Here is a 25,660-nt window from a genome sequence, read left to right as displayed (position 1 = left end):
AGGCTTGGAAGGCTGGGAAAAATATAGGCACCTCTCCTCTGGGTCAGCCCAGTGTCAGAACAAGCTTGCGGGGAATGGAGGGCTGGCATCACTTGAGACCTTGCTGTGCTCTAGGCCTTGGCCTAGACTGTGCAGGGAATTAAGAGGTGAACCAGAGAATCTGGTTCTGTCTTCACATAAAGGGCCAGAGAAATGGATCAGTTTACTGTATGCGGGCTGACAGCAAATGCTAGAGTTGCTCCCATGCTCGGTGGTCCTGAACGCAGGCTGCACACTAAAATCAACCAAGGGGCTTCTGAGAAATAGGGCTGTGTGCACTTTCCTCTAGACAAATTGTAACCTGAATGTGGATAAGTCAACAACTGGGGAGGAGATTGCGTATCTCCTAGGCCCCACGAGCAGAGGCTTCCTTAAAGAGAATCAGAAATGGCAGTGACTCTGATGCTGATGAATAGCAGAAACAAGAGCAGTAATAATAACAACTACTCTTTGAGTCCCTGCCTCGTACCCCCAGATCCTCACAACGGTTGTGCTGGGTTTAAAGCATGGCCGCCATATTCTTTGACATCCTTTCCACTGAGAGGTGGAGTCTATGTCTGCTCCCCTTGCACCTGGGTCTCTGAGGCAGCTTGGCCGACAGAATGTGGTAGAAGTGCTGCTGTGTGAGTTTCTGGGACCAGGTCTTAAGAAACTAGTGGCTTTCACTTCCTAACCTTCAGGACATTTGTTTTTGAAGCCAAGCAGCCAAGCAGTGAGGGAGCCAGACAGCCACGTGGAGAGGTCCCACATAGGTGATCTGACCAACCATTCCAGCAGAGGAGGTCTCAGCTGTCAGCTGCCACCCACCGCCAGACAGGTGAGCAGGGCTTCAGACAGTGTCTTCCCCTGGGCGACTCACTCCCAGCCTCGAGCCACCTCACATGATACCCGAAGGAGCAGAGATAATCCCTCCCCACTGAGTGCTGCCCAAATGCAGATTTATGAGTGAAATAAATAACAGTTGATGTTTTCAGCTACAGGCTAGAAAACTTCCTCTGTAAAGGACAAGATAGTAAATATTTTGGGCTCTGTGGGCTATTAGGTCTCTGTTGCAACTACTTACCTCTGTTGTCCTGCAAAAGCAGCCACAGGTAGCACATAAACGAATGGGTGTGGCTGTGTTCCAATAAAACTTTATGTACACTGAAGTTTGACTTTTGTATCATTTAAACATGTCGTGAAATAGTATTCTTTTGATATTTTTGCAACTCTTTAAAAACCTAAGAAACCATTCTAAGCCTGTGGGCTGTACAAAACCACAAAGCGGGCCGTGGTTTGCTGACCCCTGTCTTAAGTCGTTAGGGTTGAGGTGGTGTATTACTTGGCAGTAGATAACTGGAACAACAACCCTGCCGTGTAGACGGTTTCTATGTGAAATTGAGGTACAGGCCATTAAGAAACTCCTTTGAATTCACAGCTACAGTAACTGTGAACTTAGCTCCTTGCTGCTTAATTCATTTATGAGAGGTCGGATGGGTTGGAATGGTGAGATTAGAATGACAAAGATCAGAGAAACAAGATCTGCCTGCTGTTTGCCAGCCATGCTCAGGGAAGAGAGGCTGAGGAAATGGGTGGTGGGACAGGGGTGGGAGGTCCACTTGCTGAGTTGAGATGTTTTATTGGGCTTCCCTAGAGCAAACTAAAATTTCCCTCCAAACCAAACACAGCTCTTTGTGAGTTCCACACTCACCAAGCCATCTTCTGGGTAAGACTTTGTCTTCTCAGGGAGTAGCTGTTGTTATGATTAACATTTATTGAGTGCATACTGTATGCCAGACACTGCTTTAACCTCTTTATGTGCATTCACCCATTAAGTCTTCCCAATAATCTATTATTATCCCAAATTTGTAGTGAGAAAATGTAAGCTCAGAGAGGTTAAGTTACAGTATAGGGCTAAGATTTGAACTCAGGCAGCCTGGCTCCTGACCTCATGTACTTAACTACTCTGCTATTCCGTTCCCCACCCTGACCTAGGGAAATGGGATCCTGGAATGGAGGGTGCATTCTAGGGACAGTCCCTGCTGCAGAAGAATTAATTGGCATCAGGTTTCTACTCTGGCTTGAGTAAATTGGGTTAATGCAAGTCTGTGTCAAGTTCACTGAGACCTTTCAGCCCCTGAGGACTAGAGAGGCAGAGGCCCCCACCTGGAAGGGGAGGCCCTGCAGCCTGGCTGGGGCCAGGAGGGCATCGATGGGGAGAATAGGCAGGCAGGGGGATGCCATTGTGGCGGCTGCCATCGCTGGTCATCTTGGTTCTCATTTCACTTGATATCTCAGCAGCACACGACTTTATTCTCATGCTTTTTTAAAAATCACTTTCTCTTATCCTTCTAAATCTTTATAGCATCTGCAGAGATGTCCACTTTCTTATCCTGATGTTGGTTATTGTCTTCTCTCATTTTGTCTCTCTTTCTCTCTTGATCATTTTCATTAGTGGCTTTTCAATTGTATCAGTTTTTTCAAGAACTCATTTGTTCTCTTTGTCGAACCTCTCTATTTTTTTATGTTTGTTTTCTATTTCATCATTCTCTGCTCTTATTTTTAATATATTTTTTATTATCTTTGGATTTATTTTGGTATTGTTCTAACTTAGCTCATTGGTGCTTAGCTCATTATTTTTCAGCCTTTTGAAATATATCTAATATAAGGCAGTAAATTTCCCTCCTTCTGCTTTGGTTGTGTCACAAACTTTCACATATAACTTTTTAAAAAAGATTTTATTTATTTATTCATGAGAGACACACAGAGAGAGAGGGAGGCAGAGACACAGGCAGAGGGAGAAGCAGGCTCCATGCAGGGAGCCTGACGTGGGACTCGATCCCAGTTCTCCAGGATCACGCCCTGGGCTGAAGGCGGTGCTAAACCACTGAGCCATCCGGGCTGCCCTCACATATAATATTAATATTATTGTACAGTTGAAAATATTTCCTAGTTTCGATATGATTTATTTTTGACACTTAGGTGTTTCTTAATTTCCAAACATACGGGGATTTTTCTGTTATCTTTTTGGTTTTCCTCTTCTTGTTTGATCGCACTGAATCTGGGAGCATGCTCTATGATTTCATTCTTTTACATTTGTTGAGATTGGCATTGGAACCAAGTATATGGTCTATTTATAGGAATTGTTCAAGTGTGTTTGAACAAAAAATGTATCTTCTGCACTTGTTGGGTCCTGTTTCCTACATATGTGTATTAGGTAAAGTTTGTTAATCCTGTTTCTTAACATTTCTATGCCTTTACTGATTTTTTTTGTTTTTATTGTATCAATTATTGACAGAATGTGTTAAGTCTCCTACTGTGATTGTGGATTTGTCAATTTTTTTGAAGTTCTGATAATTTTTATGTTTTACACTTTCAAGGCTCTGTTATTAGGTGCATAGAATTTAAATTAGTTATACGTTTCTGATGAACTAAATGTGTTATGATTGTGAAGGAATCACCTTATCTTTAGTAAAGGCTTTTCCTTAAAAATCTCTTGTCTGAAATTAACACAGCTATTTTAGCTTTTCTTTGGTAAGGCCCTCCATGGCATATATCCGTAGGCTTTTGATATCTTATGTAAACACATTTAATTGGATTATAAAGTCATCCTTTTTATGTAGTATAATAGTGGGAAAAACCAGACTAAAAGTATGATTCCAATTACATAAAATTTCACAGTGTGAGTGTCCTCGAACTCACCCAGAGATGCAAATTTGGTTTGTGGTTCCAATGGAGAGCCTGTGTTTATTGTATGACCTCTCAGTGATGGGTTACCTTGTCTTTCTCCTCTTTTCCTTCTTTTCTTTCTCTTCTCTCCACATCTATTCTGTGTCAAGTCAACTCTGCACAGTCCTGGGGGGCATGTGTTTGTATGTGCATGTTTATGTGTGTGTGTGTGTGTGTGTGCTCGTGTGCATGTTGAGCATGTGCACATGCCTAATCCTCTGATCTCATTTTCTCCAAGTGTCTCACACTACACCCTGGTCACACTGGTCTTCGTTCTCTTCCTCAAAGACTGCAAGCTCTTTCCTACTTGAAGCCTTTGCATTTTGATCCTCTCCTCTGGAAATGGCTTTGAAGAACACTCGACCCAAGGTAGGCCCTTTTCCCAAATTACCCTTTATTATTTATCCTTTTTCATTATCTTCAAAGCACTTGCCACCAGCTAGGATGACCTTGTATTTGTTTACATGTTTATTTTACATTGCCCCATACCACTGGATGGTACATCTCCAAGAGCAGAGAACTTGTTGTATCCCCAATGGCTAGCAAAGGACTTCATGTGTGTTAGAAACTCGTTGCATCACTGTTGAATGAATGAATGAGTGAATGTTTTACTTCTCTCTGTCTCTCCTCACGTGAAACATTCACCATGTCTTTATGGTTTCCATTTCCGAAATATGTCGCAGGGCTGCTCACCTCTCTTTACCTCTATTACCTGAGTTCAGGCTACCATCATTGCTCACTTGGACATCTGCAAGTGCCTCCTAACTGGTCTGCCCACATCCTGTCTAGGGCCCCTCCCATTTACTGTCCATACTGTGACCAAAGGATCCTTCTCACACATAAATAGATCAGGTTAACCCCTACTTAAAATCCTTCAGGGCTCCCTGTTGCCCACAGGAGGAGTCCAGGGCATGATCTGGCTCTTACTCCCTCTTCTAACCTTGTCCTGCACCTCCTGCCTCCCCCTCTCATTCCGAGCACTAGCTATGCTGCCCCTTCCTCCACATCCTCAGATGGCTTCCCTTCCCCTCATTCAGGGCTTTTCATGCACAGGCTCACTGCCTAGAATTCCTTGCTCCCTCTGCCTTCCTGATCTCTAGAGGCCTTCCCAATCCCTGTCCTCCACTGCCTGGGCTTCCTGCTGCCCTCCAAAACAAAGCTCTCGGCATGCCTGGCTATGAGCAGCTGCCAGGGGGCTCCTGGCTCTCATTCCCTCTGCTACTCTCAGTGACTAGCATATCACTGGGCACATGGTGGCTCTTGGGGCATCTTTATGGAATGAAGGGCCTGTGTTGGGACATGGGACACTGGGACCCATGTGGCCCAGCCCCTTCCCTCACCATGTTACAGAACTCCTGACAGCCACAACCTGGGGAGGCTGAGGAGTGGCTCTTGGCACACTCCTTGCTGAGCTGCACCGAGTACCTGGCCCTGGCTGTCAGGGCCCAGGCTATCAGTGAGGGAGACCTGGGCACTCTCACTTTTTTTTTTTTAAGATTTTGTTTATTTATTCATGAGACACACAGAGAGAGGCAGAGACATAGGCAGAGGGAGAAGCAGGTTCCCTGCAGGGAGCCCGCTGTGGGACTTGATCCCCAGACCCTGGAATCACTCTCTGAGCTGAAGGCAAATGCTCAACCATTGAGTCACCTAGGTGTCCTGCACTCTTACCTTCTAAAGTGGGGAGTGGAATATTGCTTCTTACAAAACCACACCCAAGAGAGATTCCTCCAAATTAGAGGGCTGTTGAAGGGAGGGCAAGCGCAGTGTGCTAAGTGTGGATCATACTTTTGATAGAGAGAAACTGCTGGATGCTGTGGGATTTGGGGTCCAGGAAGTGATGCTTCAGGACCCATAGCACAGTAATGAAGTTGAGGATGTTCTCTTCATTTCTAAAAGATACTTTGATGGATCAGATCCTTGCCCAGGGATGACTGGAAGAAAACCAGTACTTTGACATTCGGAAGGATTGATGACCTTGGGAGCTTGGGGATACCTGGGCATGGAAGGGGTTCTCAAGGGGTAGTGGCATCAGAGGTTGGGTGAGACTTCTTCAGATGGCTTATGGTGAGCAGACAGGTGAGAAGACTTATTCCCAGCTCTGAGTGAGCCCCTGCCTGGGATATCCTGGAAATGTAGGGGAACACCTCCGAGTAGGCAAGGGGTCCTGAGACCTGGAATCATGCACCTTCTTTATTACTGTCTCTAAACTCCTGAAGAAGGGCCACACAGACTCTCTAAAATTTAGAACTCAGAACCAAGCTTATGCCCCAAAGGAGCAACTGAAAGATCCTGAGAGGAAACAGAGCAGAAAAGTTTGTCAAGGGTGTTGGGTCAAGCAGCACCTTGGTTCATCCTGGGGTCGGCTGGTCCTGAGGGAGGGAAGGCCATGGCTGCTTCCTCTGGGGGCCCTGCCTGGGTCAGGCGCTTACTGTTTGCTTCAAAGATCCCTCAGGATTCTAGAGTCCAGAACTTTCCATGTCTCTCACTTTCATTTCTGCCCTGGCCTGAGCCTTCTTGGAAAAGAGGCCTTAGCATCAGTCTTCCTGGAATTGGAAGATGGATGGGGTCTTGACCAGCTGATCTGGGGAATGAGATATTCTCTGTTTTCTGCCTCAGAGCACAGCCATGCCTCCCTGATCAGATTGGCAATTCCAGAAGATGCCGTCAGAGCCACTCTTCTTGGTGCCCCGTTTGTTTGCAGACTTCTCCAGAACCTTGGACTCCATCTCCATCAAGATCCCTCCAGCTCCTCCCTTCATGTCTCTGGCTCTCATTTCCTTTGGGAAAAGGAGATCCAAGCCGATTTGGGAAATGCTGCCTGCAGAGGAGGCTGGCACCATGTCCGGGTCGGCAAGGCTATATTTAACTGCTATATTTGCAGTTCCACTCACTTGTCCCAACCCCAGCCCCGCCTGCCACCCCTGTACCCCCCCTCAGAAGACTGTCCTGCACCATCGGGGCCCTGTGTCGCCCCTGCTCACCCTGCTCCAGCTGTGCAATTGTGGTCTGGGCCACAGGCTATTTTTTGCTTGGTGCCAAAGATTATTCAGTTATCAGGAATGTGTGTTTAAGTGGCCGTCTCCGGAACGAGGATTATAAATAGGAACTTGGGGTCAAGGCCTGGGCCCGAGTGTCCTCCTCCTCTTTGTCCCAGTTCCTGTCCTGGCTCCTGGCTTTTACTTGGGGTGAACACCAGGAGGCCATGGTGAGGTTGTCTGGGGAAAGGACCATTGGCTGGAAGGCCAGAGGTCCAGGACTGACTGCATCCTGACAGGCAAGTCACCCAACTTCTTGAGACTTGTTTTCTCCTCTGGGAAATGAAGAGACTCAGACCCACTCGTTGAATGGCAACACTGGATCTCAGTCAGTCTGTGGAGGGAAATCCGGGTTAGACAGGTAGGTATGTGGGAGGGCAAAGTATCAACCATTGCATGCCAGGTTTTTTGCAGGGGAGAGAGCAAGGTATTAAGAAGAAAAGAATAAGAAAAAAATAATCTTGAGAGCAAATATGTTGAAGTGGAGGGGAGAGAGATCCAGAATTGCCTTTAGGGAGCTCCTAGTCTAATAGTGGAACCTGGGCCCAGTCTCAGTCCCAGCACAGAGTGGCCTAAGCAGAATGGAGTGGGCACTTGGAGCACAGGTACTTAAGATGAGGTGAAATCTTTCTCTGACAGAGTGAGGGCTGATTCTTGAGATGCCAGTTCTCTTAGACAACAGCTCCGGGCCAGAGGCCCTGGCCCAGGCAATTTGGCTGGTAGGCGTGGGTGAGGGCACCTGGTCAGGAAGGCTAGGCCTACTTCCTGATGACCAGTGGTGACCTCCTGTCCTGTGGAGAGCCATCTTCTATGACCTGGTTAAGGCAGCTTTGGCTCTACTTCGCCCTACCGAGAGAGATGAGGGACAAGGACAGAGCTCCACCAAAATGTAGGGCCAGAACCAGTGGCTCCATGCTGCTCCCCCGAGTTCCTTATCAGGCTCCTTTCTATGAAGAAGGGTGTCAGCAAGGGAAGGACACAAATGTCATGACTTTACCTCAGCTTTTCCATCTGTAGAATGACAGAAATAATGCACAACCTACCTCCCTGGAATTGGTAGGTATGAGAAAGATTAAGGGATGTTGTTACAGTAAATGGTAATGATACCCTGAGTAGAAGGACAGTGACTGGCCTAACAGGGTCCCCATGCTTTGGGTCTCAGTCTTCCCCTCAGGTGCAGTTCTTTCATTGTCCCTGCTTTGTCAGCGCTCTTTCCCACCTTCCTCCCTACTGAGGCCTGAGACTCTTTCTCCCCTCATTCCGGCTTTCTGGACCCAACAGACACTTAGCTCTTTGTCCTCTTTGGGTGGGGCTAGCACCTGTCCCATATCTTGTTAGCAGGTTGGGGCTGCATTGGCAGGTATGGCCTAGGACCTGCAGCTTCAGCCCTTATTCTAGAGTCATCGATGTACACAAAAATCTCTTCCTTCTGATAATGTTGGTGCATGGAATGCCCACTATAAACAGAATTTATTCTTTTTTATTTCTTGGTAAGACTTTCATTTAAATTTGCAAGTGAGAAAATAAAATCCTTTGGCAGACTACATATTTTGTTTACATTTTTAAAGATTTTATTTATTTGTTCACGAAAGACACAGAGAGCAAGGCAGAGACATAGGCAGAGGGGAAGCAGGCCCCTTGCAGGGATCCCAATGGGGGATTCAATCCCGGGACTCCAGGATCACACCCTGAGCTGAAGGCAGATGCTCAACCACTGAGCCACCCAGGCGACCCTACATTTTTTTTTAAGTGTATAGGTGGAGGAATGAGGTGTTTCGAAATGGAAATGGGGCTTGGGCAGGGGCTGCCCTACTCCGCCAGGCTGAAACAGAGGGCTCTGTAATGTGAGGAGGGTGAGTGGATGGTCAGGCTAGCCACCTGCCAGGACGGAGCTCTGGGGATGGCAAGCATGTGGAACATCTTCATGACAGGCTCATACGGAGCCCCTGCTGGGTCATTGCCAAGGGCTTCCTTTGCCTTTACTTCTGAGGACTGTTCTAGCTTGGTTTGACCATGCTGGGGGTCCTAAGGACCTCAGTTCAGTCCTCCACAGGCAAGAGCAGGTGATATTAGAAGGAATGTTCCAAGAGGCCCCCACGTGCAGTATTAGGGGGTGGTAATCAGGAGATAAAGAGGGAATCAGAGAGAGGGGGCATTCTTGGCTTTTTCAAGTCCTGGTCCCCACTTCTCACCTGGCCCTCAGCCCCTGGCTGCTCCTCGGCTGGCTCATATGATAGCTTCAAGGATGGGAATGTGGTCTTGTACTAGGCAGCCACCTAGATCCAGTCATACCTAGGACTACATCAAGAGGGAGGCTTGAATAGTCTTCTCTGGGGGCATAGCTGCCCCTCCTTTTTCTGTGACAAGACCAGGATGACTCCTAGCCCAACAACTTCCTCAGCCTCTGGCTCTGTAGACCCTACAGGTAAGAACCTGTTTCCTTCCCTCTTCCAAGATCAATGCTGCCCTTGCTTCTTGGCTTGTGGCTTTGTCACTTCCATTGTCATACCTCCTAGTCTTATCTCATCCTCTCTGTCCCCTTCAGTCCAAGCTGGCTGTGTTTCTGTTGGGATGACATCTTCCAGAGCCTCACTTAGGTGACCCAGACTGGACCTTCCTCCCCTTCCGGTCAGGCTTGTATCATGAACCCTGCTGGTCTCAACCGCCTATTTTAGATAATAGGCCTTCTGTCGTCTGGCAAGGGGCCTGGTCCAGAGACACCTCTTCTCAAGAGAAGCATGACTCTGATCCCAGGGCCAGCACTGGGGGCAAGGAGAAGTGGTGTTGGCCAGCATATCCCCAGCCTGGAGACTCTGGAAGGCAGGCCAGGATTCTAGACCTGGACCATATTACCCGTGGTCAAATCCACCCCTTTCAGGGAGAGTTAGGACCAGGGCACTGGGCCAGTACTCTTCACAACAGCTCTCTGAGGTAGACATTATAGAGCTGTTTATGGATGAGGAACCAGAAGCCCAGAGAAGAACAGGAGGTGACCTGAGGTCATATAGCCAATAAAAGAGCTAAGACTAAAAACCAGGTGCTGCTGCCTACTCCTTAGAACACCTTACTGTAGAGGTATGAGGTGCCCTGCTGACAGCTTACTGCCTCCAGTCCCAGTACCATCCTCAGGCTTGGGCACAGACCACCCTGTGCCTTGAAATTCTTTCCTTGAGATATTGGAGATCCCTGTCTGTGGTTAGAACTGACCAGGGTTGGCAGTGCCCTCTGAGTGGGCCACCCTGAGCTTGGACTGAGCCTTAGATGAACCCCAGCCCCTCTTTCTCCTCCTTCAAGTACCCTCCATCCCTCTATCCCATGTGTGGGGCCAGCCAGATGCTCCAAGCTGCAGTGAGATTCATGCCTATGCAGTTATCCTGAGGCCTCATGGACATACTCGGAATACCTTTCAGAATGGTACTGACACACTGATTTTGACAAACTCAAATTGTCTACATAGATAGACCTGGCCAAAAAAAATTTCTGGGATCCCAGAAATTTTACACCTTAGGGATGGCACTGCCATTCCCCTGACATTAAGCCATCCTGCCATATTGTTGCTTATTGTATTTTTTAAGATTTTATTTATCCATTCATGAGAGACAGAGAGAGAGAGAGAGAGAGAGAGAGAGGCAGAGACATAGGCAGAGGGAGAAGCAGGCTCCATGCAGGGAGCCTGACGCAGGACTCAATCCCGGGTCTCCAGGATCACACCCTGGACTGAAGGCAGCGCTAAACCGCTGAGCCTCTGGGGCTGCCCTGTTGCTTATTGTATTAATTGATTTTCTCTTTTGCCTTATAACCTCTTTAAAAAGACCTACACCAAGGGAGATTTCCCAAATTCCCTTTATTACCCCCACCATGTTTCACAATCCTTAGATTTTAAAATTGGATCCACATTTGACTTCCAGGCCTTAACTGTTCAGCTCAAACAATCTCCCTTTGTCCTGGCCTCTGTGGACAGTGCTCAGCCCCACCCGACCCTTAGCCTTCTTGCAAAAAAGCAGGAGGCCCTCACACCCTGGGATTTCCAGGAGCCCTAAGATGTAATAAAACCTGTCAGAGATCATATGGCTGTCCAAAGAGGTATGGGATTGTCAGTTTATACTTCCATCCTGAAATGGGGCACTCTGGGTTGTCAGTGGAGAACATGGCCAGGGGGAGACTAAGGGGCAGGCATCATTTGGGCCTGGCACCTGCTCCTGTTTCCTCTCTCTTCAGCCTTCTTCTCAGGGTCCTGACCCTCTGCGCCTCCTTCTAAGGCATGCTCTGGCCTGTACTCCCCAGTGAAATTGGGATGAGGGCTTGGAATGGAACAACCAGGGTCTGGGGAGTGATTGTCCCTTGGCAGAGAGAGGTAAATGGACCATCCCTCATCCCGGGAGGTCAATGCTGTGAACCACGTTTCCTTTCCAGCAGCATCTGCCCATGGGCCCCTCTCTGAGCCTCTTTGTCTCTCTCTTCTCAGTGGGGCTGTCAAAAGCTGAGCCTCACAGGTTGTGACTAATCACTAGCAGATTTTTTTTCCATCCAAGAAGAAGAAAAAGCTGAAGGAGATGAAGAAAAACCCCAACAGTGAATAACTCGGAAGAGTTTCCAACATGTGGGTGTTTTTCTGGGACCAAAGATCAGGAAGATTCCAAATGTAAACAATCCCAAAATAACTCAGCTCTCTCAACCCCAGGCATTCCCAGGACTGGATGTCCACACTCCCTCCCTCTCCCTCTGGGAACTCAAGGTCAGGGAGAGGTGGCAAGCTTGGGTACTGTGAAGAGTTGCTTGAGTGAGGCCTTCAGGCAGGGCATAGGCTCTGTGGGGCTGGAATTGAATCTTCTTTATCAGATAATAGTCTTTTTGAGAGAAGAACTTCTTTCTGCCCTATCAGATCAGGTCTTCCTGGGATCAGGGACCATGACTATGGCTTTCTTTGCTCAGAGTCATAACCCATTGTGCTTAAACCAAGCTCCTGAGATTTCTTGCCAGCATAGTGTAATGGAAAGAATATGGACTTTGAAGTCACACAGGGTTGGAATCTTGGCTCCACCACTTATTGTGTGGCCTTGAGTATGTTATTTAGCATCTGGGAATCTCAGTTTCCTCCTTGTAAAACTGGGGCAATGATTCTTACCAGAGAAAACACTCTAACTAATGTGCCTAGTAGGATGCTTGTTACTTAGAAAGGGCTCAGTAAATGTTCCCTTTCCCCTCTCCCTCTTCCCATGTAGGTGACTTAAGCTGGAAAAACCGGTGGGTTCTTTTCTATTCCTCTCTTTGTTAAAAGAAGGACTCTCTGTGTTCAAAGGTAGAAATCACCCCTTCTGATTTCAGAAATCACATTACTGAAAATCACTTGTGCAACTCCTATGGAAGAACATATTCAACATATATTGTTAAGAAAATATTCTAGAGGCAATAATGCTTGAGGAGATGGTGGAAGTCTGGGCAAAGATAATGGAAGTGGTGGCTGAACTTGGTAATAGACATGCTGATGAGATGATGGTGGAAGGAGTGGTGGTGATGTTAGAAATGATAGTAGTGATGGACACCACGGAGTAGATGATGGAGGAGGTGGTTAAGATCATAAAGGTGTTAGGGGTAATGACATTTGTGTTGTTTGGGATGATTGTTCCACTTGGTTTAGAGTCATGGTGAGATATGTGATCCGGACTACCTTCAACAGTTGTCTGCTCCAGAAGAAAGGCACAGCGGGGGCAGGTAGAAGAATTCCTTATGATTAACTGTTAGATTGGCCCTCAAATCCAATAGAAAACATTAGACTTCTCAATTATTGCTGATTGAACACACATGTTTATTTTGGCTATTTCCAGAAGCCCCACTAACATATCATTAATGGATTTTTTTTTTTAAGCATAAACCCACAGGGAAAAAGAGAATGGGAGAGGGAATGGCAGCAGACAAGAGAAGTCAAGAATTTGGAAATCAGAAAGTGTATGGATGAGTGGTACCTGACTTAGCAGACCACAGAAAAAGCTGAAACTCAAGCCCGCAAGGTTGTGGGGGTAGATGGCAGGAACTAATAGGTAGCAAAATATTTTTAGCCATGGATTCCCAGAAAAGCCTGGGAATTGGATGCAGCAGTTACTTCTGAAGGCAGGGGTTCAGAATGAGGGTGGAAAATAGGAGGATTGGTTTTAAGTTTTTTTAAAAAGCAGTAAGAACCTCCATATCCTGGGTTGACTCCTCTACCCTATGCATCCAGCTAACCCTATCCCCTTCCATGCTGGTGGAAGACAGATTTATGCTCTGAGATGTTGAACCTGAAAGGCTTCACACATAGGAGCACCAGGCATAGCTAGAGGAGGAGAGAAGAGTCATTCTGAAAATAGGGATTAAAGATAAGCCAGTTTCCTGAAAGGTGAAGCTCTTAGCTCTCTTCCATATCAATCCCCAGAGCAATGGAAGCCAGAGTAATACCACACAGGCAAGATATTGGAAGAAAATTTCCTAGGGACACTGATTTTCCTGTTTTCTCCTACAGGTTTGGTATTTGGTCTCCCCATGAAGCTGTGAGTCCGAACCAATTACTCTTTGGTGAAGCCCGCATGTCAACAACTTTCTCTGTTCTTCCACTGCTTCCAATCAGAACTGCAGTGCCTCACACATCAATATGAATGGGCAGCTAAGAATTACTTGATATTTCTAGAAGGCCTTCAACATGATAGGCATACATCCAAACTAAGAGGAAAAAGGAATATAGAAAAAAATGGTGAAGAAGAAAAGCACAGAAACCATAACTAATATTTTTTAGAATGATAAAAGAAGGTTATGCCTTCTTTAAATGAGAACTGGGGGTGACTTTTTTAAAAGGAGCAGAAGAAAGAAAATTCTTGGACATGCAAATATAACATCCACATTTTATTAAAAGGCAAAGGAAGATTTGGACTATAAAATCAGGACAAAGTCCCAAAAAGTATAACAAAGAAATGGAAATTGACAGAAAAATTTAGATGGTCAGTTTAGGAGCAGCATTGTAAGTCCTAGAGAGAAATAAAATTTTAAAAGGATGGAGGTGCCTGGGTGGCTCAGTAGGTTACGCATCTGCCTTTGGCTTAGGATGGAGCCTGCATCTGACTCCCTGCCTGCTCAGCAGAGAGCCTGCTTCTCCTTCTCCCCCTGCCTGCCACTACCCCTGCTTATGCTTTCTCTCTCTCTCTCTGTCAAGTAAATAAATAAAATCTTTTAAAAAATAAATAAAAAGGAGGAAAATTTCCTAGAACTGCAGAACATAAATTTATGGATCAAAATTTTTCTTTTTTTTTTTAAAAAAGATTTTATTTATTTATTTATTTGACAGAGAGAACACAAGCAGGGGGAGCAGCAGAGGGAGAGGAAGAAGCAGGCTCCCCATTAAGCAGCTAGCCTGATGTGGGGGTCGATCCCAGGACCCTGGGATCATGACCTGAGCCAAAAGCAGATGCTTGACCAACTGAGCCATCCAGGCACCCCAGATAAAAAATTTTCTATGAGTATATGGCAGACCAAATTTAAACACAAAAACAACTCACCCTAAGGCACACTGCAGTGAAATCTCAGAACATTGAAATGAAAACTTCAAGAGTTTCCAGAATGAGGAAAGAAGTTTACTTACGAGTTATTGTGAATTAGGGTTGTAATCTCTACAATTACCGTGTAAGGTAGAAAATGACCAATGCTTCTAAATCCTGAGGGAAATGATTTCCACCAATGCTTCTAAATTCTGAGGCAAGCTAGCAATTGAGTATGGCAATAAAAATAAAGGTACTTTTGGACATGAATGGTCTTACAAATTTACCTCTTAAACAGTATTTTCCAGGAGGATCTTGGGGAATGTTATCCACCTTACTTAGGAAATAAACCAAGGAAGAGGAAGAACACAAAGGATATGTGATCAGGATAGAGACAAAGGGAAGTTTGTGAATGATGGTGAAGAAAAGTGTCAAGATGACAATCAAGTAAAATATGTGGAGAACAGTCAGTCCACATTAGCCATGAGGATACAGGACTCCAGGAGGGAGGTCCCCAAGAAGGAAATGAAACTGACAGTAATGTACATTCAAAGGAAAGTTTTAGTTCCATTGGAAAGTTCAGAGATGAATAGTAAATGATACGTGGAAAATTAAGCAGATGGCAAAGCAAGGTAATTATTATTTCCAAGGGAAACCAAACAGTTGTACAAGAAAGGGAAAGTGGTTTAATTGTGTGTGATAGTAATATAGTGATAGTAATACAAATCCTGAATATGCCTGTAATCAATGTCAATGTTGCATGTGTGTGTAAAAGAGAGAGAAAGAGGGAGAGAGATGGTGTAAGAGAGATAAATCCTTATCTTCCATAGGAGAAAGTCAATAGATAAAACCTAATCCTGAAAAATATAAGAAATATCAGTATTACTATGTCAATTAGAAATGTTCAAGTAAATACTAGAGGAAAGGGTTAAAATAATTCAAAGTGCTTGCCTCAGAAAAGGAGGACTCAAAAGTGAGCAAGACTGGAGCAGAAGTCTTATGGTTTTCATTATAAACCTTGTAGAACATTTTACTTTCAAAAATATGTACATGTATTACTTTGATTAAAAAAATAAAGATTTAAATAGAATATAAAAATGAGAACTCTGGTGAGCCATGCTAGATTATGTGGAGAACTTCTTGACCAAATAAGTCAGTCCAAATGGCTCGGAACCAAAATCAGCTGAAAGACCTGCTCCATCTACTGCCTTAGGTCCAAACCCAAGTCTTGGAAGTGTCCACATTCACCAGAAAGCCACAAAAGGGAGTGCAAGAAACACAGAAACATCTTGCATTTGCTCCATTTCTCAAGCCTTTCCAGGACCATGTGGCTGCCACATGGAAGAAAGAAAGAGGAATGGGGATAAAAGGTTCAAGCCAAAAATTAGGAGAGATGATTGGGCCTTCTCCCTGGGGAAGCAGGCCCTAGCCCTCATACTGCACCCATGTGTGCTAGACGTTCAGTCTGGCGCTCTTTCTCCCCAACTAGCACAGTGCACCATCAGATATTCTATTGCAGTGCTCCTCCTTGAGAGTAGAGCAAAGAGGGAGAGGAGAGCTGTGAATAACTTCTAGAATCCAAAAGTGATGGTAGCAGTGAAACTGGAGGTGATAGAGGTGAGGAAGTGGCAATATCAATGGGAATTTATGTAAGCATAACAGAGGGAATGACTGGAGAAGTGATAGATGCAGAGATGGTGCTAGTGATAGTGGAAGTGATACTGACGATGGTATTGGAAGTAATGGTGCAAATAATTCTAGTGGGACAGTGAAAGTGATTCTATTCATGATGATAGAAGTGATAGTAGCTTTGAAGATGAGATGTTGGAGGAGGAGATACTAGCAATGATAGTGGAGGTGATATGGTGGTGACAGTGGCACGATGAGAGACATGGTATTAGTGGGGTTGATGGCAGTAATGGGAGCAAACAAGGGGAAGTGATAGTAATGTGGATGGCATTGATAATTATAGCAGTGGAGGTGGAATGATTATGGTGGTGCTAGGTGGTGGGAATGGTGGGAACGGTGAGAGTGATTGTGGCATTGATGTTGGAAGTGCTAGTGGTCGGAATGTTGACTGCGATGATGGATTTCATAGCAGTGTGGATGCTAGAGTCATTATGACCAAGATGGTGGATTTCATTATGGTGAGAATGATGGTATTGGCAGTAGAGGCAGGGATATTGGACTTTGCAATGACAGACACAGTATTATAAATATGGGAATATTGATCAAAATCATAAGACATACATATGTAGGGCATTTAAAGACAACAGTCTGAATAGACTGAGTCATGTTGTAGTAACAGCCCCTTCGGGAGTTTATATGGCAAGGTTTAATTCCCATGCTGTATATTAGAAGGTGGTTCTGCTCTCATAGTCACCTACGGGCTGTGCTGATGGAGGATCCAATTCTATGTGATTTTTAGGATCACTGTGGCGGTAAGAAGAGAAAGTGATGAATCATACGCTGTTTCAGTCAGCTTAGGCTAGGTTATGTGGTGGTAATGCAAAACTCCAAAATTTCCGTAGATTTCAACAATAGAATTTCTCACTCACATTCTATGTACATTGCTCAGAAGTGACACATATTGTCTCTGCCTACATTTTATTGGCTGAAGCAAGACTAATTTCAAAAGAAACAAGGAAGTGCGATCTTCTCAGGTGCCTAGAAAGAGAAGAACTGGGATATTTGTGCACTCTTTAATGACAGGCACTTTTTGCTTATTGGGTACAGGAGGGAGTAGGGACAATGCAGGTATCATGGAAGGATGCTATGGTCATAGAAGAAAGACTCGGTCAGTGTGGAGGGGCTTATGGAAAGGGGAGGAGCTAGAGGCAGGACAGGTTATGGCAAAGTTCACAAACATGCTTGACATTGTTCCTCAGTTCTCCTAGTATTTCTGGCTTCCCGGAAATCCAACAGATTCTAGGGAAGTTTGTTTGGAGCACAAGATCATAGGCAGAAACAGCAGAAGCCAAGGATGGAAAGGTCGCCTAGAGCCATAGCATGGAGGACTTTGAATGCCATGCTGAGATATTTTGCAACATAAACCACAGACAGAATGCTACATAGCCAAATAAGCTTAGGTAACGCTGCACGCTCTATCACACTCTTGTACACTGGCTCTCTTCACACCAGGAAACCCACTGGTGATAACTCTGCCATCTTCAGCACGTGGCTTCCAGTACTCTGGGTGTTAACGTCCTGGTCAGCAGGATGGGGAAGAAGAAGGAGTGGGAGCATGGGAGAATTTTATGGGCTAGACCATGAAATGGTGCACATTGCTTCTGCTAAAGTATCATTGGACATTATTTAGTCATGTGGTTGCACATAACTGCAAGGAAGGCTGGGAAGGGTAGTCCAGAAGGCTGCCCAAATCAGGAGAGATGAAGTTTTGGAGGGCAGTAAATGTTCTCTTCACAACAGCTCTCCTTCAGCCTTTAAAGGACTTGAAAGTGAATGAAGGCCGAAGTTTTCAGTATTGCTTCAAGACTTCTTTGACCATTTTAACATAATCATGGACTATCAGGATTGGGAGGGACTTGGTGTGGTCCAGTCCCCACTCTGGGGCTGGAGACCCACTTCCAAGAACTCTGTTTAGAAGCCTCTAGGGATGGAGAATTCCACATATGAGGTAGCTTGTTTCACTTCCGGAGTTCTGATGGCTACAAGTATTGACCACTGAACTAAACGGAACTGTGAACAGGAGCGTATGAGCAAAGGCATGTATTTTCACTTCTTGTGTCAGTGCCCACCTCCGTGTCTTTCTCAACACCTTGTTGGCCCTTAGTTTTGTATGATGGACGCCTCACCCCCACAAATTTCTTCATATTCCTAAGGATCAGGGTCACATATGTGGTAGGTTTTACTTACATTCCGGGGGTAATGTTTTAGAGGTTGGATCTCTGTAAGTGCAGTCCAGGTGGGAGCTTAAAGAGTGACCTCTAGCCTTTGCTGTTCTTAAAAGTCCACCCTCACCCCTGTTGCTCATTCTTATTGGCTGTGTTTCTCTGCAGGCCCAGCCTGGCTACCCTATATTGCCAAGCTCCAACCCTCTCCCCATTCTCAAGCACCATTTCCTGTACCCTTGCGTTCTCTCCAGAAGCTGTCAAATTATTGTTTTCCTATGCCAAGAAAATGATTCCCCTTAGTGTCCCATCTCTCTTCCCTGAGGCCAGCTTTGCAAATCGTATGGCTCTTCAAGGTACTTTGCTTCACATGAAGGTGTCCACTTAGAAGAGGCGTTATATCATCCCTGTAGGAGGTGGGATCACTGCAGTTAGTCAGGTGTTAGGTGACTTTGGCTTTTTTCTCCCACTGTTCAACCATCCATTCAGACCGTATTTATTGATCACTTACTATGTGCTGGGCATATAGGTAAAGTGCCTGCCACAGCTCAACGACTTAATAACTGGTAGCTCATTTCCTTCCCTCCCTCCACTTAGAAAATTCTCCCTGCAGGTGAAGTGACACCACCGGGAGGCCTCTAGTTCTAGATGCTGGGGAGAGCTGTGCGGCTGTGGGATCAGCTGCCCCTGAGCACAGGGCATCCTGTCCCTCAGGCTCCCACAGTGGAGACAATGACCCAAAGAGGGGTCATACCTGAGTGTTCAACTTCTAAGGCCACTTGTGGCCTCTAACCTCTGTGATTGACAATGGCAATAACCCCGACAGTCTGATGTCCCCTACGTAGACAGCAAATCCAGTCTTTACAGTTGATAACCACTTTACCTAGCCATTTTCCCAGCTGTAGGGTCAGGTCTGTAGGTCTGTGCCACTCCCAAGAGCATCATCCACATCATGGGCGGCTACAGGGCGAGTGGCGGCGCCTGTGGTTGGACAATGCAGCAGCCATAGAGCAAAGGACACTGTATTTGCATCAATAATGTGCTCTTCTTGGGCGCAAAGAGCCATAAGCTTCCAAAGCCCAATTTTGTGTTTTCATTTGATCCTCAAAACACTCTAAGGTCGGGTGGCATCTCCATTTCACAAAGAGGAAGCTGAAGAAGATAGAACGCGGCTTCCCTGGGTCATACAGCTATGCAGCAGTGGAGCAGGAGCTGGTGCTGGCTCTCTGCTCAGACTCTTAGCACGGGGCTCTAACCGCAGCATCGTGTGGCAGCTCCTTGCCTCCTATCAGATGTCCCGGCTCCACCAAACTCCTGCCATTCCGACTACCTCCTCTGCTCTGTTTCCTATTCCTTTTGGTTTTAGGACCCTCATTTCCAAAACAAGTATATGGTAAGAGGCATGGGCCAATGGGAGAGGACAGCAGTGCCATCTCTCCAGGTTACACAGATGTGTCTTTTTAGGGGCCTTGTCATTAGGGCTTCCTTGGTCCCTTAAATTGGAAAGTGAGGAGGGAAGGTAACACTGCTGTATCCGGCTGGCCTAGGATGAAGCAAGGGGGTAGGAGCAGTGGGGGGGTGGAGGGGAATCTGCCTGGCCCCCTACGTCCCATCTTGATTCTGTACCCCAGTACCCTTCTTGTCCCCTTCTTGTCCTCCACTCCTGTCTGTCAGATGCTCCTGACATTCAGAAATCTGAGATGCCTGGAAAAGAGGGGAAGAGGCAGCAAGTGGCTATGAGCTCATCCTTACTGGCCGGCGCCGGGTGCCCCTGCGGGACCCTTTTTCCATGGCGGGGTCCAGGCTCCTCGGGTGGCGATGACTTCAGGGCTGGAGATTCCCCACTGGCTGCCCCGGGGGATGGACGCTGGCTTGTAGTGCATTCCAGCCATACTCCCCTCAGCCCTGGCGACGTGAGAACCAGAACCCTCGACCCTCTGTCTCCCCGCTACTCTCCAGGGGAGCCTCAGGCCCAGTGTGTCCCCAGCCATCTACTCGGCAACTCCTCCTGACCCAGACCTTTCCAGTTCCTACTCTTCCTGTTCCAGGGGTGGAAAGGCCAGGACCAAGGGATGGGTCCCTCCTTCTTCCCTTTGGCCTAGCTTTCCCTTCTGCCTTTCTCCTTTCTCCATCAGGTCCCCAGTCTGCCCCAGCAGACGTCAGCTTGGACAGAGACAGTGTCCCCAACACCAGATGGTGATGGCTCCATGAAAGCTACCCAAGAGAGGCCATTGTGGGCAGCCCCTGGGTCTGCCCATGCATGCTGCTGAGGGCACTTTGTGGGAACTTTGCTTATCCTTCTCCTTCCCAATCCTGTCACCAAACACTGTCTAACCCTGGTCTAAATCTGCCTTCTGTCTAGCTCCCAAAAGCCATTGATTCTCCTACCCAACCCACCCCACATTGCCTTTGCATTCTTTCCATCCTCTTGGTCTCCTTCATGATCTTGGGGTGTTTTGTGGGGCCTATGGATTGGGTGTCCCTACCCAGTAATGACCCTTCCCATGTCCATCCCATCACCATGCTCTAGCCTGGGACTCAGAGCATTCCCCTAATGGTAGGGCTTCCCTGTGCCCTTTCCCTCACCTACCAGTGCCTACTAGCACTCGGGCCCTCTTATCACTGTTTGCATACCGCTGGTAATGTAGCCCACAGCCCGTCTCTCCACTTCCACCCTCAGCCTGCCTGCTTGAAGTCGTTAGCACTTGCTTCTCTAATCAACTTGCATTTGCAGCTCAGCCCACTCCACTCAGACACAGGTCCCTCCACCCCACTGAGTCCGTGTTCACTGTGATCACCAGGGACCTCATTGCCAAGTCCTTCTCTGACCTCGCTCCTTTGACCTCTGTGGTAACCAATTATACTGCCTATCCTCCTCCTTGGCCATTACGCTACCCACTGAGGCAAAGGACCCCACAATACAGTGGCTTAAGCAGGATGGAATTTCATTTCTCTCTGAAGAAGGATGGGTGCATGCCTGGTGTGGTGGTTTGATGGTGTCAGGGTCTGGTTCCTTCTGCTGGTTCTGCATCTTCTGTGTGCCACTCACTTCTGTTTCTTGGTCCTGGATGGCTGCTCCTGACCCTGTCATCCGTGGGAAAGGGGAGATGAGGAAGGGAAGCCATGCAGCTTCCCTTTGGAGGCAGGACTCCAAAGCTGCAATGTCATGTCAGCTTATGTCCCCATGGTCAGAATGCAGCATATGGCCACACCTAGCTGGGGACCATGACGTCTAGCCAGGCAGAAATTCCATTGCCACTGTAAGGAGGACAGAACAGATATTGGTGGACAACCACTTCTGATTGCTCCTTGTTAATATTTTCCCTGGCAGTTTCCCTCTATTTTCCCAGGAAATATTGGGGTTCCCTTTTCTGGCCTGCCCTCTCCTCTCTCCACATGTTCTCTGTTGGAGTCTTAAAGCACCCACCAATCCAAACCCCCCTCTTCCAAAGTTAGGGGTTCCACAGTCTGTATCTTTGCACAGAAGTACCTCCTGACTCTATTCTCACACTTCCACCCAGGACTGGATAATTCCTTCTGGAGGTCCCACTAATTTGGAGGTCAAAATCAATATGCCCCCCAAACTAACTGGTTCTTTTCTCCCCAAATCTCCTTCTCCATGGGCCGTTGCTCCTGTGTGTGACACTATCTCTCCTGCCCCAGACTCTCTCTACCGGTTCCCATGCAGTCCATCCCTCAAGCTCCCTCACAGCCATCCCTTCCTCACCCACCCCCTGCCTCGGTCCAGGTGTCTTCACTTCCCTCCCGGCCTCACAGCTGCCGCTGCCTGTCCCCATGCCCCCCGTTTGCATCTGCCCCCCCCAGCTATACAGAGCAGCCAGGCTGTCTAAAATGTGCGCCCCCTGCTTATACACCTTCCATGGCTCCCCACTGCCCACAGAGCACACCACAGCTGGCCACTGCTCCTTCATCCAGCCTGTATCCTGCTTTGCTATTCCAAGTGGTTTGAGGAGCTCTGAAACCAGTGTTTTTCACTCATCCCTTTCTCTCCATCTGCCCAACGTGCCAGATACTGGCTCAGCCCTCAGGACTTGGTTTTATCCCTAGGTGTTTATCCCTCTGGGAAGCCCCTTTTCACCCCTCCTATGCCTTCTGGGATCTCTGAGATGTAACTGTAGCTTGGTTACAATTGTAACTGTAGATGTAACTGTAGATGTAGTTACAACTACAATTGTAACTGTAGATGTTACAGATGTAACTTGGCTTCTATGGCACAGCGTTTGTCTGTGTCAGAGCAGAACTGTAACGCTCCCTCCATCTCTGCATCCCTCTCACCAGTCTAGGGGCCCTCTGAGGGCATGTACTTTCCTTCTCTCTGGCCCCAGCATCAGGCACAAGGCTTAAAAAATAGGCAGCATTCAAAAGTGTTTGTTGAATGAATAATTGATCATGTCACCCTGGCTCAAAAAATATCAATGGATTTCCCAATATATACAGATACTGAATCATTATGTTGCATATTTGAATTAAACATCATGTTCTAAGCCAATTATGTCTCGATAACCAGCCAACTGAATAACAACAACAAAAATATCAATGGCTTCTCACTGACTATATTATATAATGAAATCTAAGCCTCTTTCCAAGGAATTCAAGGCCTTCCATGATGGGACCATCAGGGTTTTCAGACTCACTGTTCAGTCCATCACCCAGACACACCATTTCTTGTCATACCCATTTACTCTTAAGCTCCTGTATCTTTTGTCCCTTGCTTCTCCCAACATGGAGGACCCTTTCTCCTTCCTTTACCTGTTTAACATCTACTGATCCTTCAAAACTCACTTGCATGGTACCTTCTTTGGTCTTTCCAACTCAATCACATTTTCCTTGCTCTGGATTCCTGCTCCTCATGCTGCCATGATGGTTCAGTATTGTTCCTGTCAATAGAGTGCCATGTCCAGCTGTGCTATTAACACCCTGCACACCTCCTTCCATCTGGAGTTTTCTCCTTTTTCTGTTGTCCACATCACCATGTGGTTGAAAAGGGGGGAGACTGCCTTGGTGTTTGGCAGCCTCGCCTTTATTAAGCTCACTGTTGGGTCTTCACCAGGCTGGGTCAATCATAGCTCCTTACCTTTCTGGTTCTAGTTCTTTGGTTTAAAACCAACCACCTCACCTAATCCAGGCTACTCAGAGCCATTCCCTGATATGTTTTTTAAAACAAAAACTAAGATGGGGCATATGGCTGGCTCAAATGGTTAGGCATCTGCCTTGGTGCTCAGATCACAATCCTGGGGTCCTGGAATCCAGCCGGGTGTGGGGCTCCCTGCTCAGTGGGGAGTCTGCTTCTCCTTTTCCCTCTGCCCCTCCCCCCTCTCATGTTCTCTCTCACTCACTTGCCTTCTCTCTCAAATAAGTAAATAAAATCTTAAAAAAACAAACAGAGAGAGAATGAGGTAGAAATAGTATGATATAAAACTTAGAAGCTGTTAAAGGCCTTTTTTTTTTTTTTTTGTATGATAGAAGCCATTGTGCTGTAAGAGAAGGAAACTAGCATAGAGAGAGGCATGGAGATAGATAGCTAGAGATAGATATCGAGAGAGAGGCAGGAAGAGAGAGAGGAGAGAGAAAGAGAAGCAGGCCTGGAGGAGGATTCTTGAAATCTGTTTGCATTCTGGCTCTTGTCATGACTTGGTTGGATTCTCTGCGTAGATAATATCCATGTTTTTTCCTAATCTGGTTCAAGTTGTAACCAAGAGTCTTGATAAAACATACACCTCTTTGGCTCTGTGTAGTACTGTAGCTGAGTGCAAATGTGACCCCTCCCCAAGTCTGTCTCCAAGTTTATAGAAGGTGCAGCCACCCCATTGGGTGCCCCCCCAACAATAAGGCCGAGTCCCCTCTCAGGCCTATGGCCCTAGACCAGGGCTAGTCCATTTTTGCTAATTCATGACTAATGAATTGCTAATTCGTGACTAAATGCTCCCACACAGGGCGACTGGGTTGCTGCTTAACCATGGCTTTCTTCCCATTTTAGGCTGCGTAAACCCATCAACAATAAGCAAATTATGTCTGTGAGCCAAGGTCACTCGTGGTTTGTTTACTGCAGCCGCTGTTCCCCTGGGCTGAGGAGTCCTTTCCACAGGTGTTTCTTCAGCCTGGCCTTAATTTATTCCTTTTCCCTTCCCTCCCTCACCCAGGATAATTATTGCTTTTGTTTATAATTGAGTTAAGTAAACTGACCTCCATCTTCTCCAGCAGAAGCCTCCATTAATGCCGCTGTGGTGTGGCTGGACATCAGCCAGGTTGTAGGACACCAAACATCTGGACACTGAGAAGGCTTCAAGGGCTGCTGCCGAAGGACAGTGTCAGGGCTGGGGGAAAGGGACTCGACAGCAGACTTTCATTGCCAGTGACCCGAGACTTGGCCTAGCGCTCACACCAGATTATTCCTGAAGCAAAGTGGTGAGGTCAGCCTGGGTGTACATTTTGAGCCACGGGCCACGCCTGGGAGGGGAGCAAGATGTCTCCCTGGGAAGAGACCATGGAGTGATCTGTGGAGGAAGCAATGGCCAAATGGTTGTGGCTAAACAGAGGAGGCTTTGATGGGAGAGGGGAGGACAGTCCTCTGCTCAGCGGGGCGCTACTGGGATGGGCAATCACTGGCCCTTTCTGGGGCATCTGCCTGCCCTACAGCTGGAGCTGCAGGGATTGAGTCCAGCACTCTTCAGGGACCCATAAATATTGGGTGGGTTTGGGTATAAAGACCAGACCCAGGCCCATCAGCAGGGTATTTTCAGCAGAAAGGAACAGATATACTCTTTCATTCTGACTCTCATGTGGCCCGGCATATGGGGAGCTGCCTGGGTGGGGGTTACCAACCAGAGCTTGGCTGTCCCCCAGCCCCTTGCCCTGAGCCCTGACGTCACATCCCAGACATCTGGCTGTCAGATCTGATTGAGCTCATGCTTGGAGAGAGCTGGCAAGCTAGGAAGCCTAACTCCGCACACATCCATGCCCACCTAGCCAGGATCTGCCTTCCTCCTGGGGCAGATCACTAACCACATTGAGCCTTGATGTCCTCATACGTGAAATGGGGTTAATGTATCATTAATGTACTCAGCATACAGGACCTGGAGATTGTAAACATCCAACTAGTGACAGCCATTACAGTATTACATAACAAGATGCTCCTCTTCCTCTCTGTGACACTAATGTGCTGTGTGACCCTAGGCAAGCCACTCTTTCTGAGTCTCACTTTATCTATAACGTGAAAGCATTTCCATCAAGCTTCCATTACTAATCTAGAGTTTCACTATCTATAAAATGAGGATAATATTATTTTTCGAATTATCTAATGGCGGGGGAGGGGGAATGGAAAGAAAGAGGCTCAATAACATAGTCAATGTGATAAAGCTTTTAAAAATATAAAGAACTGTTTCAATTCAAGACATAATAATGATAATGAGCAATAATTATGAGTGCTAATTAATGCTAGTGGTTTCCTAACATGCTTTGATTTGCTGGCTAAAGGGTTGGAGGAGAAAATTCCCAGTGTATG

At 46.7% G+C, this 25,660-nt stretch overlaps 1 long non-coding RNA gene across 1 annotated transcript; it reads left to right on the top strand.

The window, feature by feature from the left end:
* Window positions 1-735: 735 nt before the first annotated feature.
* On the top strand, window positions 736-13,885 carry LOC119869743. Its single transcript, XR_005371903.1, has 3 exons — window positions 736-856; window positions 3,986-4,116; window positions 13,282-13,885. It is a non-coding gene; the product is annotated as an uncharacterized LOC119869743 (long non-coding RNA).
* The last annotated feature ends 11,775 nt before the right edge of the window (window positions 13,886-25,660 follow it).

This window comes from Canis lupus, chromosome 17 (genome assembly GCF_011100685.1).
Source record: "Canis lupus familiaris isolate Mischka breed German Shepherd chromosome 17, alternate assembly UU_Cfam_GSD_1.0, whole genome shotgun sequence".
Taxonomy (NCBI): Eukaryota; Metazoa; Chordata; class Mammalia; order Carnivora; family Canidae; genus Canis; species Canis lupus.
This window is presented reverse-complemented; position numbering and strand designations above follow the sequence as displayed.